Source organism: Pezoporus occidentalis, unplaced genomic scaffold, assembly GCF_034315485.1.
Source record: "Pezoporus occidentalis ecotype Australia unplaced genomic scaffold, CSIRO_AGI_Poc_V1 ctg63, whole genome shotgun sequence".
Taxonomy (NCBI): Eukaryota; Metazoa; Chordata; class Aves; order Psittaciformes; family Psittacidae; genus Pezoporus; species Pezoporus occidentalis.
In genome coordinates this window covers 1,122,002-1,137,828 of record NW_026915977.1, presented here as the reverse complement: position 1 = coordinate 1,137,828, position 15,827 = coordinate 1,122,002, and the positions used below count along the sequence as shown (strand labels likewise).

The 15,827-nt window shown below is 37.9% G+C and overlaps 1 protein-coding gene across 2 annotated transcripts in view; it reads right to left on the bottom strand.

Moving 5' to 3' along the window:
- The window catches only part of CTNNA2 (catenin alpha 2), a 440,210-nt gene that overhangs the window by 415,656 nt on the left and 8,727 nt on the right, over nt 1–15,827 (bottom strand). The gene's annotated exons all lie outside the window — the stretch shown is intronic.

The window sequence follows — 15,827 nt, the reverse complement described above, 5'->3', positions numbered from 1 at the left end:
AAAGCAATGGAGCTCTGATCCACAGCAGCACAGGCGAGAGGAGACTGAAGTCCAAATACATGACATTATTCAGTAGGCGTATGATGCTAATGCCTGAGCATTTTGTAATGAATCAGAACTTTGCTTCATTTTGACTTGGGGGCACAGCCTGCACTCAAAGATAAAGTCCCCATTGAAAATACCACAGGAAGAATGCCTGCTGATTTATCTCCAGCTGATAAATTAACCCATTTTGAAGAAGGCATTAGGTTCCTTATTAGCCTCAGACTTGAGCACCATCTCTAGGAGAAAAACAGAACTTCCTTACCAGGATTATTAAGCTCTTTCAGACTAAGTGGAAGGGGATATTTTGTGATGAGAATAAAAATCCTCAGTGCTGAGCTTATGTAAAAATAATGAAAATGAAAACCTACACATACACACACCCTCTCCAGGAGCGCATTCCCTTTTTGGTTTTTAATATGGAGAAAAGAATTGGTTTTTCAAGAGATGGCAGACAATATTCACAGAAAAAGGCAAAAAACCATGAAGACTCCCACAATAGCCAGTTAAAGTCTGACTGCTCATCACTTGTGATTATCAGTCTGAGTGAGGCCAAACCTTATGGTTGTTTATTCTTGACCCATTCCTTGATCCTGATCCCAACACTTAATAAAAATCTTACAGCTTTCTTAGATTAGCAGAGAATAGTAGGATCTACCAATCTTTTTCTTTTTACAAGAAAAATGTCTTGAGACTTGAAATGAAAGGTAAAAAAAAAAAAAAGAAGCATTGTGACCTTTCCTCTGTTCTCTATGACAAATATCTTATATTATGTCTTGTGTTTGTTCACATTCTTCTATTTTTTTTTCCAGGCAATTGCTCAGATTGCAATCATAACAATCCATAAGTCCCAGAATAATAAAATTCAATAATAAAAGTAATTAAAATGTAACACCTAAGTTCCCTGGGCCCAAAATCTTACATGTCGGGTATCTTTGATCAAAGGTCTCCATCAATATCAGTTTTCTTCTTCCTTGTGGGCTTCTGATAGATTTTTAGCCAAAATACTTCAGCCTTCAAATTTAGCAAAGGAGACAGAATCCCAGACTGGTTTGGGTGTGAAGGGACCTTAAAGCCCATCCAGTTCCAACCCCCTGCCATATTCAGGGACACCTTCCACTAGGGCAGCTTGCTCCAAGCCCCTGTGTCCAGCCTGGCCTGGGATGGGGCAGCCACAGCCCCTCCGGGCACCCTGTGCCAGTGCCTCAGCACCCTCACAGGGAAGAATTTCCTGACACAGGAAAGATCCTGGAAAATTCAAGAACAATTCTGGTGTTTGATATATGAATAAAGTGAAAAAGAAACAGATGACACATTATGCATAAAATGCATTAGTATGCTAATGATATTAAAATTAAAGCTGACCACAAGAAGCTCAGAGGACACTTGCTGCATTTAGTGATTATGTGGTAGATAAACCTCAATACTGGAAAGGGAGGTATGCATACTGAGGAAAAACCAATGGCATATACAAATCTATCACTATTAAAGAGGGAGTTCAAGGAGATGCTCTGAATGCCACTACTCATTCATAGTCAAAAAGGCAAAGTCTTAACAAGAAAGCAATTCAGAAAAACAAACAAAAATCATCCTGGCACCATATGTGTGGAAATTTGTCAAACGCATACCTAGGCTACCTCACATCAAAACAGGATCTGCCCTACCTCTGCCATTGCCAACAGCAGCAAGACGGAACCATTATCTACTCCAGTTTTAAAGACCTTGAGTACTACCTATTGCCTGACTTCTTTGGGAAGTCTATTTCAGTGCATTGCTAGTCTTAAATACGAGAACGCTTTTTCCAACATCTATAGGGAATCTTCCCCCTTTGCAGTTTAATTCCATTTGTTCTTATCCTCTCCACTACAGGCACAGAGAACAAATTGTTGCATTCCGTTTCACTTACTCAAGAACGGTTACATTCCACTTCAGTCATCTTTCCTTAGGATAACAGCTCCAGTTTCTCCAGTCTCTCACAGGAGGTCTAGACTTCTGATCTTTATCTCTCTTATCTAGTCTTGTAACCCATCCTAACTGTTCTAATCTTTCCTGAAATGCACTGCTTAAACTGGACATCACCTTGCATCTTACTTGACCAGCAGAGCCCTCCTAGGGCTGACAAGCATGGTAGAATTATCTTTCAGGAAGGTGTATTTCTGTCCTAAAGCTGAATTTAGCGCCAGCCCATTCAGTAAATCATGACACTCTTAAAATGCTCAGCCACGATCGACTACCATTCATTGCCTCCTCTACTCTGGCAGGTCACTGACGTCTATTTATGCAGTTAATTACGCCTGTCCAAGTGCAAAGCTTTCTAATTGCTTGTACTGAATTACACTCTATATTATCAGATTATCACCTGCAACTTGCCAAGGTTATGTCGACTCCTAATTCTGTCTACCAGCACACTAACAGCCTCAACTCCAGCTCTGTGTTCTCTGCAGCAGGTGTCTCTCCCTTCCATTGCCTGGACCACTAGTTAAATACTGAAAAATATCTGAATACTATTCAGTTGACTCACATATATCGACAGTGAAATCTGGTAGTAAACCTCATTTCATACCAGCTTCCTTCGGAGAATGTCATTTCAGTCCTAATGAAGTCCATATACACGGCACCAAGCTTTACTTGGCCAAGTGTAGTCCCTGTCATAGGAGGTAATAGTAAGAGTCCACATTTCTTACGGCTCAACAAAAAGTGCTGCTGACTACCAGCAGAGATTGAAATCACTCCCTCAAAAGAGGATGCGATGGAACTGGAACAAAAGAACTGAGGAAGAAGAGTGACAAGAAAGAGCAAATCTTTCTCCCTGCACACACACCTTCCTAATACCTGCAAAGGTTTCATGAACTCTGCATTCTCCTCCCTTCTCTCTGCCCTCAAGTCTAAGGAAGTCTTTGCTCCTGCCATCAGTGCTTCAAAGACAGTCATCTCTACACAGTCACTGAGCCTTGCAATATTCCATAACTCTCTGCTGTTGGACACTAGTGAAGGCAGGAGACATGACAAACCACCACCCAGCCTGATGTCCCATACAAGCATCAGCTTTTATCAAAGCATCTGTCCTTGAAGGGTTTTTGCTGGTTTGGAACAGGACTTGCAATTACAAGTTTGACCTCTGAAAGGGGCTGCCTGGATGCAGCAGCTCTCTCAAAGCACTAGTAATTCCTGTGTCAGTGTGCTGTAATGTTAAAAGGTTTGAAGAAAAATTCAAGAGAACCAATTAAATGTTTTGCTACTGAATAATTATTTCTTGGCTACCAGAACACTAAAAAAAAAGAAAAACACATATTCAGTCCCACTGAAAAATCTGTTTAAAAATTGCCTAGCAACTGGGGCATTCAACTCCACTGATATGTTAACAAATGGTAATAAATCTACCCTAGTCCACTATTGCATTTGCTGGTGACAACAGCAAAGACAGGTTGGTTAGAGTAACTGAATGGGTAATGTACAACATTACTCAAATGTGCAGTGGCAAGGCATGGCAACAAACACCTCTTCTGCAGCATCATTTTTAATTGTTTTGCAGTCTCTGCATATGGTCATACCATGTAATTTTCATCCTAATATCTAGAAAAACAGATTTTCAATTTACAGTCTGAATGTCTTTTAGTAAAATACAAAATTGAAAACAAAAAGGCTTTTATCTATAATAGTCCTTCACAAGAAAATAATCCCTTGCATTTACTCAAATAACTTGATTTTACATTTAACTGTAGGAATTAATTTCTATAAGTATATGTGATGTTAAAATAAATCTAAGGATACTTGTAGAATCCACGAGCTAAACCTTTTGTAAGTCCTAATTTATTATTTTAAATTTATTTTAAAGGCAATTTACTGTCACATGTAACAACCAAGTTAATGTAAATGTTTCAAATGTTGCCATGCGACTATAGAAGGAATTAAGATTATATCACTTAAGAATAGCATCTATTTATTTAGCACAGGTTAAAAAAAACAAAACACAATCAACCCAGGACAGCCTTATTGATTTCCCCTGTCACAAGCTAAAAGGAACTGGAACATGCCTTCTCCCCCTCCTTTCTCTTTAGCTGCCACTTGGTACATAACAAGCAAGAGGTAAAAAGGAACAGGGGACTGAAATTTGCAGTTGCTATCAAGAAGGCATCTCAAAGAAACACCTGTAGTCAGGATGACACTTAAGGATGTACTTAGCATTAAATAAGCACTTGTAGTAGAATTAGCAGGAGTTTCAATTGTTTTCATAAACAAGTGAAAAAGACTGAACCAGTGCACTGCTCACAGGAAATCCCAGCCATGCAACAGGATTATAAAAAATCATGTTGTAAATGAGGAAGACAGAAATACAGTGGCTAAGAAGCTAACAGTAGAAACTTTCAAGAACAAGCAAGTAGAAATTATAGTCACTCTCAGCTCACAAACGTATAAGTGGTGAGTATTAGACTTGAGACCATCTACTACCAATACTCTGTTTTCAAGTATTTATAAATCAACACAAAAACATATCTTCTCTCTTGCTCAGTGTTCCACGCTGTATGTACGCATTATACTTCATTTGTGAAGAGGATCATCCACAATGGTTTTACTATTTCCAGACCAATATTACTCAAAACATGTTATTTTGCCAATTTCCTACAGCCTTTCATTGAGGAAACCCAGTGTCCTCATCTCTTGCATCGTGGACACGTAATTTCTAAAGGTGCAAGAAGAAGAAAATGCTACCCAACAAGAACGTCGGTGTGGTGGGTTTTGTTTCTACTGACACTTTGAACATCTTCCAAAATGTGGCCAAGTGATTTCCATACCTTTCTAATATGAAAATCTCAAAATGAAAAACAAGGAGGAACAACTCAAAAGCTCACAGGATCTTGGATCTTATCCCAACTTCTTAGCTTTCAAGCATACTGAAATATTAATAATTTCACTCTCCTATATCAAACTATAACACGCCACTGCATCTTTTGCATAACTCAGTAATAAAACTTAATGGTTGAAAGTATTCTGATTTTGGATTAGCTGATAAATCTTGAATGTATTATAAATGTATCCCCCAGCTGGGCAACCATTCCAGACAAAAAACCCCAACCAAATACTAATAAAAGCCTATGAAACAAACACTGTTTCACAGAAAATTTATTTCTAAGTACATTGGTGTATCATCACTGCAGTGCCACTGCACCTCATAAAAGACCTCACAAACCAGCAATCTCTCTTCTGAGCTCTAAACACTTGAAATTGCCTACGGCATTCTCCACACACTCAGGTTTTTGTTAGTTTTTTCCTTCTTTCAAGAAGCAAGAAGACTGCTCATCTGTCTCATGCAGGAGTGTTTTTGCCCCCCATCAGCCACTTCAGTAGCAAGGCAAAAGCAGGTCAGATTTTCATTACAAGTAGATTATGTTCATCTTTCATATAAATCTAGAAAGAGACTCAGGGACAACATTCTTGTCATAAAAATTTACCTTGGGAGGATAAGCCTTAAAGTAGTTTCTTCGTTTTGAATGAAGAGCTCAGAATAAGCAAGACTGTTCTGTGAGTACCTGTTCTATGAACATCTTAATCCCTAAAAGCATTGTGTTTTCCCAGCTCCCTATCACTTACTTCCCAGTAAGCACAATCCACATCCCATCAGCTGCCAAGGGGCTAAGGGGCTCACTACTGCTTGCATGGGAATTCATTTGCTGGCTGATATCTTCCTGTGTGGAATAATTCATAAAAATAAAGTGTATGTAAAAGGAATAAATATGATATAGCAAGCATAAATACCTTATAAATCATGAACTTTCATACACACTTCATCTCTAGGTAGAGCCAAAGTTGAATATAAACTGTGCTGGGGAATATCATATAATGTAAAGTTTTTCATGGGAGAAAAAAAATATACACAATATATGCACAAATTCAATATGATGCATTAAATTGGTGAGGGCTTTATGGAGAGGGATAATGATGGTAGATGACACCCCTCTAAAAGGCCACCTATAAAAGGAAAACTATTTGATTAAATGAGTGACCTGTGCCACAAAAGTAATTGAATATTCAGGGCTAAGGTGGTTAATCAGAATTGACCAATATGGTCAACAGAACACACTGACTTGGTCAATATGGAAAATATAATTTAGAATGCTAATATTTTCTGACCTTATATCAAGATAGGATCTTCACTAAACCCAGAATCTATTAAACATAAATCTCTACTACATCTCAAAAATTTGAAATACAGATTTTTCTTTTTAAGTAATTAAATGTCAAACAAGAATAAAACTCAATAGAAAAGCCTCTGATCATGTTATTTATATACAAGATACTGAAGAACTTCGTAAGATTTACTAAATTAAGAACACAGTAAATTAATTCACAAGGACAAGCAACTCCATAAAAATCTCAAGTAAAAATGAGATATGCAGTAGTATACAACATAATTATACATCTTACTGAAGGCTTTATGAATATCAAGTTTCCCACACATTCTCAATGGACAAAAGTGGAACTTAATGAATGCAGTATAAGGCACATTTTGATGAAACAATTTGCTTTTTGATAGTTCAACCCTACATAAACAGAAAAGCAGGAACCCAGCATAAGCTTCCCTGTTGGACTTTGATGAAATTAGATGGTGATTACATATACTCCTTTTCTGGCTAAATAAGCTACTTGCAGGGTGTTCAGATACCACGGTGACAAATATATCAGTAACAGTATCACATACCTACATAGCAAACCATCCAACCTCAAAATATACAGCCTATAAGCTTACAGCAACCACTGACAAGGAAATCAATGAAGATAATGTTCTATACAGTACTGGGTAGTGTGACTGAGAAAAAAGGTATAAAAAAAGAAAAAGAGGATATATTACATTCAAATACATGTCTTAATACGTGGCCTTGAAGCCTCAGCCTTTTGATGGCCACATCAGTGAAAGACACGGATGTTAGAAGAGCAGCTGACTCACTGCAGCTGAGTTGACTCATAAAGAGTATACATTACTTAAGTATTTGCCAGCAGTTCAATGGAAAATTTATAATTAAATTTGCAGTTCAGACTGCCAAGTATACAGAACATTTGTTACATGACTGATTTTCCAGTGAATGAAGGAGACTTCTTTAAATGAGGCTTATGAAACTTGATATATAATGAGCCAATGAATTCAGCCCCAACAGCCTGTTAACCTAAAATAATTTTCTCTATACCAGGAAGTTCTAAACCAAAAAATGCAGCCCTGGTGATTTCTGTTTTTTTTTCTGTAATACAAAATGCACCAGCCCAAAAGCTGTGTCAGAGCAAAGAGCAAAGTAGTACCTAGTGAACAGATGCTACCATGGGAGCCTTATGGAACCTGATGGAGCCTTATGGAGCCTGACGTACATACTCTAAAAGCACGGGCTTACTAAGAGTTTGGCAGGGAAAAACATGAACCACCAGAGAGTGTGGCAGAAGCACACTCTTCTGGGTTAAAAGCAGCTATGATATTCTTAATGCAATGACTTTAAAAGAATCTAGAGTACCCAGATACTACAACCAGCAAGAATAGGGAGGAAGAAGAAAAGAGAAATTGTCACTGTGTTAGGTATTGTCACTTATGTGTTAGATATTGTGATGTAGAATTGTCACATATGTGTTAGATAATCATGATGTAGTAACCAACATTTTTTTGGCTGAGGGAAGTATATGAAGGAGTAGACGGAAAGGGACTGGTTGAATGGGAGTAGTAAGACAGTCCTGCATTAAATTACTATCAGAAGCTAAAAACTGAAATTCAACTAAAACCATCACCTCCAAAGTTCTAAAGCTGCTTCTCTACTACATTTGTGCTCCATTAAGAATGAGAACTTAAATGTTTTCAGTAGTTTTCCTTCCAGTTCAAAAGTATTTAATTACACTTTCTTGACACATTAATTCATAAGTTTTATTGGTATTTTGGAACAGAATGGTGCCTGGGGACAAAACCAAGCAATTAGCAAAAGCAAAAGATTGGAAGGGAGGCCAGGAGGACAAGGACATGAGAAGACTACACTACGTAAACTTAAGAGATCCTTTGGTTTCTCCATCACCGCTCAGCCCTGGGTATCAAGTCCAGTGGAAGCCACAATCTGTAGGCAAGCAGAAGCACTAGCAGATAATCATTTCAGGTCAAGGTTTTGTCCTTCATAGTGGCTCTGCAGTTGCACCCAATTCTAATATTGCACAGAGAAACACTCTGTATAATGAATTCTCTGCTATCAGGATAGACACCTGAGAAGCACCAAGGTTATTGCATTTTGTAAGCCATTTTAGAAAGCCAAATGCTTCTTCAGAATTGAAATTCAGGAAGAAAATACTACCCCAAATTAAAGGGTTTGTCTGTTTTTCTAAGGATGCTCAAAAACATACTGTGGATGTGACCATTGGCTATTCTTTACATTACTTTATATTGGACAAGTCTGTAATCTCAATTGGATGCAACTGGTACATACCTATTAGTAAGTCGCTAAGACTTTAGAATAGAAATAAAAGGTAAAGTGACAAAGAGCAAGACTCCAAGTGCAAGCACTGCGATCACTGAAGTCTTCAGTCTCACATAGTAGAGTGTAGTGAATGAGGAATTAATGGAATAATGGATTGCAACTGCACCTGAACAACTGCCTGCACCTGAACAACTGCCTGCACCTGAACAACTGCCTGCACCTGAACAACTGCCTGCACCTGAACAACACATTAACATGTATCTTCTTCAACTGATGATTTCTAGATACCCAAAACTAAAAACACGGTCTTGACCAGCAGTCAGGGCCATGCCACTCATAGCAACTTGCACTTGGATTCCTCACAGGAGTAATGACTTCATTTCCAGAAGAGGCGAGTGCCAAATTACTGGCTACTTAATAGGACTTCTAAGGTCATAAGCTCAAAAGAGCCTTTACAGAGACATCTACAGATCTGACTGCTTCCGATCCAATGCCAGTCTTGTTTCTCAGCAGACTCAAAGTGAAAGGCTGCAGACGGAAGACCTCCGAATGATGCAGCCCCCTTTTCAAGGTAAAAAAGCTTTAGGACCCTTAATGAAGAGGGAAGCAACTCAAGTGTCTTTATTTCAACTTAGTTTCCAACATAACTGTTTTAGAATTCCCTACTGACCAAAGTATGTATAAAACCACACCATTTTAACTATTTGATTACACACAAAACTCACACTGCTCAGTAAAAGCTGATACTCCAGGCTTCCCAGCTCATTTCCATGAGAGATATAAAATAAGTGATCTATGATACTTAATGTCCTTGGCTGGCTAATCCAGCCTGAAGGGCTACTGCTGCCAAAACAGTCACAAAGCAAAGAAAAGAAAGACAAGGCTAAACAAAACAAAAATCCACAGAAAAAACGCAACCAGAAAAGTCAAAATCCTTCACATTGAGGTCGCTCCTCTAAAGCTAAAAAGAGGACTGAAGGACCAACCACTTGAGAACACAGTTGTATAACTTGCATATATCAATTTTACTCGTGAACATTTTCAGATCATTGAGAAGAGCTGAGAGGTGTGAAGAACATATGCATTACTAAGCTCTCATTGAAGATTTTTAACATATTATGCAGTAGCTACTACACCGAGCTCAAAATTTCAGCCTTCAATTTCAAAGTGCTTAGTAACTTTTGTTCAGTAAAATTTAAACACCTGCAAAAGATCTTGAGTGATGATTGCAATAATAATTTCCAGTCTTGCCGTTCATCTATTGAAAGAAGAAAGTCAATTTTTACAGAAGACTAAAGATCCTAAAGACTAGTACAAATGCAGCAATTGTATTAGTGTCACAAAGTACCCTCTCCACCTTTTCCTCTAACAAAATTCTCTCACTTTCTACATAATATTCAAACCAAAATAAAACAAATAAAGATAAGAATTCACTGGATGTCCTTTGAAAAAGAAACAGCTCTGAGCTGTATCAGTCCATTCTGTACATTATACAACCGTCCTGTATCAATCAACAGAGGCAGTACGGTAATATCTACAGCTTGAATCATCCTGCCTATTTGTGTGACCATATATCAATAACAAAACTATGTGCCTACCATGTTAGCAAATACACACAGTCCAAAACCAGTTCTGATCTTTTCGTTGTCAACTAATGGTCCGAACTAACAATGGCTGAGGAATGACTGCAGAATGGTTTGGGGTAGAAAGGGCCTCAATGCTCATCCAGTTCCAACCCCCTGCCACAGGCGGGACACCTTCCACTAGAGCAGCTTGCTCCAAGCCCCTGTGTCCAACTTGGCCTTGAACACTGCCAGGGATGGGGCAGCCACAGCTTCTCTGGGCACCCTGTGCCAGCACCTCAGCACCCTCGCAGGGAAGAATTTTCTCCTAATATGCTGTAGCAAAGGTGAAAGAGAAGACAGGACTGCCTCTTCAGCAGCAGCGCACACAGGCTGGTTTTAGATGCCGAGAAACTGGACAGTTTGCACCTTCAGCACCCTTATATTGAGAATAATGTAAAAATTAACACCTCTCTACACAGAGATTTATGTAAAATATTCCTTACAGCAGGATACACAATCTTAAATCAGAAGGAGAATAATTCTGACTTCACAGACATATTTATGTGCTTCACTATATGCCCTTGTAAAAACCTCTCTCCAGATTTCTTGTTGATCCCTTTAGGTATCAGAAGGCTGCTGTAATGATAATAAAGTACATTTATTAAAGCGCTGAGACTCTTAAACTGGATTGAGAAGACCAACACTTCACCCTCCATGATATGGCAATGTAGCTTTCTACCTGTCTTTACTGCACACGGACAATCCAAGAATATCTGACACACAGGCAAGCAAGCTGGGAACACAAGAAAGCCCCTAAAACACAGAGACCGACATCCTCTAACAATGAAATACCAACCAACACATGAAAACACAATATAACGCTTGTATGTCCCTCATACTTGTCCAAGCATGCTAGCAAGTAAGTAGAAACTTGTCTCCAAATGCATTTGCCACATGGGGAAGTGGACATATGTACCTTTCTTGTTCCGTGTACAAACATACACACAAATGATATTTCTTGAATTCTTGATACTTGCAATAATGCAGCTAAAAATCTGCTCAGGATGAGAATGCATGTGTATAAAGCAGCACTGATTTCTGCTTGGAAATAAATGATGTATCCCAGATAACTCTTAAACAAACAAGCTAGAACATGTTAAAATCAGAAACTCAAATAAATATATCTATTTACAGTGAATTTATTCTTTCTGAGCCCATAAGTGGCTCAGAAAGAAAAGCTTATGTTATAGGGCATGAACTACATTATAAAATGAACTAGCTGATCATATTCAGTATTGCACCAGTGATACACCTCCTTGTTTTCAGTTACTCTACCAAGTACTCCAGTTGTGTCAGACAGGAAGTTCCCAAACAAAGCCAATTCCCTTTTCTATAAAGGATAAAACCACTACCATAAATCTTTTTAATCCACCACATTCTAATAGTCAACAGTGTCATATTGCACATACATGGAAACAGAGTCCTTCAGTTTAAAAAGAAATAAAAATATGAATACTGGAACATATGGGGGAAGCAGATTTAAAGAATATAGACTGAGTAGAAGATGGAAAAGCAAATATATACATTGTGCCTCGTGCTTGCATTTCCCTCAATTTTTTGAGCCAATTTCTTTTTCAGAGAAGTACAACATCACCTGGCAATTAAAGTATTTCAAGCAGAGTAGTAAAAACTTAATCGTTTTGTGCTACAAAGTGAAGATACATGTAATTCACTGTGAAAAACTGAATAGGTTAATACATATCCCCTGGAAACAACTCAATGTTCAGCAGCCATTCAATACAGTGGATTCATTATGCTTCTACATGAATACCTTCTAATAAAAGAATTCACTATTAGCATAAAGCAGACACAATACATTTTCATTACCAAAGAGCAAAACGAAACGAATCAGGAAAATTAATTCCTATTGCAAATCTCATTTCTCTAAAATCCTTCTCTGAAAGCTCAGTTTAACTGTTTGTACAAGCACATAAGGTTTCAAAGCAGGAAAGTGCACATCTCATAATATGATGCTCACAAGCACAGGTGTAAGCTTGTGATTTCATAATTTAAAGGTCGCTATATAGCTTTGCATCTTAAGGATCATGAACTTAAGGAAAAAAAGGTGAGGGTGCTGAGGCGCTGGCACAGGGTGCCCAGAAAAGCTGTGGCTGCCCCATCCCTGGCACTGTTCAAGGCCAGGTTGGGTTCGGGTTGGAGCAACCTGTTCTAGTGGAAGGTGTCCCTGCATATGGCAGGGGGCTTGAACTGGATGAGCTTTGAGGCCCCTTCGAGCCCAAACCATGCTGTGATTATACTTTTTCACTGAATACCCTTCCATTTATGAGCTAGCCATCAGCCAAGAGTGAAAATTTGAGCAACTAGTGCTTTGCTTCACACTGACCCAACAAACTAAATGAGAATGAAAATTCTCATGCTGACTTCTTCAGGATTTAGAAAGATTTATGGTAAAAAAAAAAAACACAGATATCTACAAAATGGAAAATTTCTACTCAGCAGAGCAATATTGCTTTTGCATTCCTCAAAGATTATCTGTATATTGAACACATCTGCATTGAATACACTAAGCATGAGTTACATATGCTTAATACTCCCATTATAGAGTTGTAAAAGGTTTCAGAAGTCTCATCAATGAGTACTGAGTGATTACAGCACTCCACAGACATACAAATAAGATAGAATCTTCAGTACATCAAGGGAAAAATATTAATCATCCTGATGAAAGAGACAAGTAGAAGAGAACATTTCCTCACAATGTGAGCATTTGCTGCTCAGACTCATAATATTCAAGAACACCAACCGCTTAGGAGGTTGTGGGAAGAGATCCTAAAAATTAGGTTCCCAAAGAGGAAACTAAACATGGTAATTTCAACCACGTGCTTAAGGCAAAACTGCAAAATTTCTCTGGCTGCAAATCAAGGTCTTGTTTAAAATACACTAAAAGCTCGGATCTCTCTACTTCCATTCTACTGCATTTCATAAAGCATCCAAAGATAGCTATAAAATTCATTTGGATGCATTAAAAGGTTCACACCCAATGGAGTCAATATTCCAAAGAAATTAACATAGGAAACAAAACCAAATAAAAAGGAAAAATAAAGACGAGATTAAAGAAATCCACATATCCATGTCCTGAATCCTTTCAACTGCAAATAAATCAGCCAATATTCAGAAATACCTATTGCAAGGAAAAGGAACAAAGACTGCCATTGCAATGCAGAACATGGGTCTGTTGTAATTAGGTTAATTAACACCTTAAAGCAAAATCTTGTAATTAGTGTATTCTTTTTGTAATCAGGATTATTTTGTAGCCTGTTGCCAACTGATGACATACAGCAAATTAAGTTACTGAAAAATAAGAAAGCAAACATGATTTTTCCATCATTCTCAAGAATGAACCCAAGACAGATTATAAACTTCAATACCCAAATTGCTTCTAAAGTCATCAGAAGCATTACATATTTAATTACTGGGGTTGTGTATATCTGTTTTCTCTTTTTCCTGGCAAATCTGGTCCATGGCAGAAAACAAAACCCTGCTCATGCTTATTCCCCAATTCCTAAGTGAAAAGTGCCACTGTTGCAAGGTTTTTTTCTTCCAGTAATTCTTTTCCCAGTTTTATAAGTCCTGGTAGACCTAATGTATATCCTTCAGAGATATATCCAGTTCTTAAAAGATTCAGGTTGAACTCAGTTGCCCACCATTCTAGGCGAACTATTCCATCTAAAGGGATATTTCCCTTTCGGTGTGGATCCCATATTCAGATTTAGTTTAAATTCATTCTAGAATATTATTTACACTGTGCTACCGGAAATAGTCTTAAAATTTCTACTGCCAGTTCATTTAAGACAATTTGCTTTCATTGATAAGCCTGAATATAAATGAAAGACATCCAGAGTCTTTCATCTGTTATTAAAACACAAAACTCAAATCATTCACGTAATTCTTCTCTGATCTCCCTCCAGCTTGTCAACATCTTCTTTGTGAATGGGGAACCCTTCCAGTAGTAATCTCATTAATGTTATAACTATAATACTGCCTCACTAAATTTACTTCATACCCACCAACTCATCCACTTATGGATCACATTATCTTTTCCTACTATGATCTCACATTCTGTTGGATATCATAACAGCCATTTTGAAGTTGCTGCTTAACAAACCATACCAACACCCTGCTCATACTGTCTGACATACTGTCATTTATAATAATAATATTATACTGATATTATTTATAATAATAGTGTCATACTGACATTATTTATAATACATTTGATTCACACTTGGTGATATTGAAAACATTCTTTTTCAAGTAAATCCCTTGTTGAAGTACTCAACTACAAAACTACCCTAGACTCTTAAATGTTCTAGAGATATTACATTAGCAGTTACATCTGCTGCAATAATTTTCAAGTCTCATTTTAACAACTGGAAAAAACATGACAAACATTCTTAGTAAGTATTACTTACGTACTTGGTAGTAAGTTTGCAATGCCAACAACAGCTTGCTTATAAGCCAGCATGAAAATCCATTACTTCTTGTGCAGCAAGGTCACCATTTACTATGCAATCATCTTTTCGAACATAAGCTGACCTTTGGAGTAATTAAAGCTATCCTGCTTTAATGACTGTTTTTGTCATAAAAGACTGTAACCTGCTAATACATTATACTCTGTTCATATAATAGTCAAGGCCACACTTGCTTTTTTTTTTAAGTTAAACTGTGATGTAAATGTTGGAGTATATTTAACATACCACAAAAAGCCAAAAAGACTTTCTGGTAATGCAGAACCACTGTTACTTTCCTAATGATTACCAAAAGCAAACAGTTTCTCAATGGATGGAAAGCATAGCATTTAATGCAGAGTTACACACTACAGTAGGTTCATTTTAGCCCTAAAACTTTCAGTCACCACTTACTGCAAACATGTGATAATCCCACATAACTTACATTTCCAGCTATAATATACCAATAAGAAATTTTCTCAGTATCTCTCCGTACTGGCTTCTGTGGCAGAAGAAAAAGTAGCCATTGAATTGCATGGCTCTGAATTTGTACATCATTATTCCATAAAAACAGAACATGGGCACAATCACAGAACAATTTGGGTTAGAAAGGACCTTAAAGCTCATGTAGTTCAAGCCCCCTGCCATATTCAGGGACCCCTTCCACTGGAGCAGCTTGCTCCAAGCCCCTGTGTCCAACCTGGCCTTGAGCACTGCCAGGGATGGGGCAGCCACAGCTTCTCTGGACACCCTGTGCCAGCGCCTCAGCACCCTCACAAGGAAGAATTTCTTTATGTAACAGAAAAATAGATGAAATCTGAAATCTTTATTCTCCCTCAGCAACTCCTAACCTCCATATGCATAAACTCAGGAGTACAAATATATACAAACACCTTTAAACAATAACTAAATTCACTGAGAGGCATAGACTGACAAGGTCCAGACCTTACAGGACACTACGTACTATAAACAGCCTCGAGTTTTCAAGCAAGAGAGAGTGAAAATAGAAAAGGTGAAATTTAGCTACAGGTCCTCTTAGCCAGCACAAAAAGCCTCCATACTAAGAACATCCTAACTAGAGCTGGCAGAGGCACAGATGTCAGTGGATCTTATGCCAAAGAAGACAGCGATGGCCAGCAGATGTTTCTTGCAGAATCTAATGGATAAAAAAAAAAAACACCCAGAAGTACATAGGCAGCAGCTAGTTTTGAGTTCAGAAGTTATTGTAAGAAATACATAGCATAGTGGTAGAGAAAGTA